Genomic DNA, 3,356 nt, shown 5'->3' on the forward strand with positions numbered 1-3,356 from the left:
ATATATATATATATATATATATATATATATATATATATATATATATATATATATATATATATATAACACCGGGGCGGGCGCATGATTTGCGCCTCACGCATGTGAGGCGCAAATCAAAATGTCAGGTGGGCCCCATTAATTTTTGATAAAATTTTTACATTTGCAGGAGAAAAAGTTGGCCAAATTTTCATTCTTCCCATTTGTATTAAACCCAAGCACTAGTTTTAAGGCCTAAAATCTTGTGCCAATTTTCACTAATGGTGAAGGCCTAAACATGCTATGAGTATATTCAATTTAAATTATAATGACTTTTGTAAACTTTTATTTTTATTTTTTTTATTGAACTACAAAATTCAATAAATGTTTTATGTTATAACACTTTTATAAACTCATGCTTAATAATTTACAAAAAGTTGAAGAAATTATTATTATTTAAACCTTAAAAGACTAAAGGATGCCCAAATGTGGTGACCAAGTGGGTAAGATATAGGTTTTTTGTACTTGAGAGTCACACAAATCCAATTCTTGTCAACACTATTTAAATATCTAAATCGAATACTAATAGACTTTTAAAAGCTTCTTAAAAATATTGATTGAATACCCTCAAATTTTTAAAAACTCTTTAAAAGTACTCCTAAAAAGTCATTAGTGTCCAACTTAATTACCTAGCTAGTTTGTTGACCCAAATATATAAATCATATTTTCATCACACAATATATTGTCTTTATCGATATGTATACATGTACACGAATAGTAAAATAATACAGCTTTTAACTATCGAGCTGAGGTTATTACTATTTCCCATATGCATGAGTTTCTCATTTCTGTTTGAATGTATAATTAAGTAGGGAAGAAAAGGGAGAAGTTTCTAATATGGGCAAAACATTATTGGCAAGAATATTTGTCAGTAATAAGTAATAACCTCTTGTCACACTCACATATTCCAAAACTGTCTAAGGATGAATAATAAGTCTGAAAGGGATCTCAAGTCATAAAGTTACTCATATTTCATAAGGAAATGATTACAGAACGAATAATTTATTAATGTACGTGTGATGGGATCAGTGTCATGTCACTAGCTTGCAGAATATATTCTATATTACTGTATTATTTATTACTTATTAGGTGGCTTTTTTTTTTATATTGCAAATTAGGCTTTTATATAAACGAATTCACTATAACCTTTGACGTAGTGATAAACATTTGATCATAATAATAATTTTATCTGATCTCACTTTCAAAATCAGACTCTAGTTTTAAAGTGTGTGATTTGTATGCTTAAGGTGCGTGAGTGTTGAAACTTAAGGTGAGTGAACCTAAAACTCAAAGTGCGTGATTTTTCTTCTTAAGGTGCATTGTTTCCCTTCTTAAGGTGCGTTATTTTTCTTCTTAAGGTGCGTCAATGTTTTTAATTTTTTTTAGTTCCTAAACGCAACCAATATTCTTTATAAGATTTTCTCTACAAATTCATATTTATGTTAATCTAACTTAAAGTGCGTAGACTAGAAGCTTAAGGTGCATCGGTTTAAATTTTTTTTTAAAGAGCATTGATCACTGCACAACCGCACGGGAAGCTTTAACCGCACCTGAACCATTCCACACACACATATATATATATATATATATATATATATATATATATATATATATATATATATATATATTTATTTATTTATTTATTTATTCTTGCGTTCATATGAGAACCATGTTTTAGGTGAGAACATGTGAACTACTGCATGAGTGTACACAATCTATTCCCAGACTGGCCAGGCATGCATGGCTGACGATAGAGACCCTAAAGTAGTTGTGTGTGCATTCATGTAGTAGATTACTTGTGTGCACTAATGTAATTCTCACGTTCTCACCTAAGGTATGATTCTCATATGATTATCAATATATATATATATATATATAGGTAGAGAGGCAACAGCCCATTGCCCTAATTATGTTGCATTATTCTTGCATTATATGCATAATAAATGTATCTAAAACTTTAAATTTAATTACGAAGCTAATACCAAATATTTGTATCATGTGACATTACAACAACCTAATATATATAACTAACATTGTTGAGTTGGCTACTAATTGACACACAAATTATTTTAGAAGTCACCGCTTACCATTGATTTTTTAAAAAACATAATGTATCAAACTGTTCATTTCATGCAACTAAAATTACAAACTAAACTTTTTTTTTTTAGAGAAATAACTTAAATCATTAAATAAGATGAAAGACAATCAACAAGAAAAAAAGAGAGGAATATATATATATATATATATATATATATATATATATAATATGAAAAAAGTGCCAAATAACTAGTACGTATCCACATGCAATTATTAGTACGTATTGCAAAGTCAAATAATGATCAACTCTATCTTATTTGTATGTGCACTGAGATAAACAACTTTAATTTGAGTTGGATCGGATCTACTTTGAAGTAAAAATCAAAATATGTGAGGTAAAAATAAAATTGTAAAAATGATGGGAGGAAAAGTAGTCTAACGGTCCCGGCCCTCTCGGCCTCAGCTCTACCATACCATATCATGCAAAACAACATATACCTGAGATCAATCATTATGTCCACACAGCACGTTTATGTGTACCATACTGTCAAATAATGTACATTCATTACACAAATAATATATTTTTAATATATTAAAAATGTATATTGTATTCAGAGAAAATATATTATATTATTTGAGTACTAAAATTAAAGTACATTGTTTTATATAATATACATTTAGTACACGAATAATGTACTTTTAGTATATTAAAAATGTATTGTTTTTGTTATGGTCCACAGCACGGGATGGACTATTTGTCACCTGAGATGAGACAAAGCAAAGCTAGCTAGCATGTATATATTATTGTAGTGGTAAATTAATTAATGTGTATTATTTGAAGCATGTATGCATGTAAGAGGTATGGGGTGGGATAAGATAATGGGAGTAAAAGTGCAATTGATTGCATGTAGGACTAATGTAAGTACCATTGTGAGAGGGAGAGGTAGGTAGATACCTAATTTATTATCACTGAAAAAAAGAAGCAATAGCCGGAGGCATTCTGCTAATGATTATGATGATGTCTTTGTTGTATAAACACAGTCCCACATTCCCCCTAATAGAAGCAAAATGCCCATTCCACATTTACATCTATACTATTTGCCCCGTTGTTATGTCATGGACCCGGATTCACCTTATAAGGTGAATTCATGTCGATGTTCACAATTTTAGTACTTTATATTCACAATTTTAGAATTCTATGTTCACAATTTTTGAATTCTATATTAGCAAATTTTGAACCCTATATTCACAATTACAGAACTCTACGTTCACAATTATATTTC

Source organism: Ipomoea triloba, chromosome 6 (genome assembly GCF_003576645.1).
Source record: "Ipomoea triloba cultivar NCNSP0323 chromosome 6, ASM357664v1".
Classification (NCBI taxonomy): domain Eukaryota; kingdom Viridiplantae; phylum Streptophyta; class Magnoliopsida; order Solanales; family Convolvulaceae; genus Ipomoea; species Ipomoea triloba.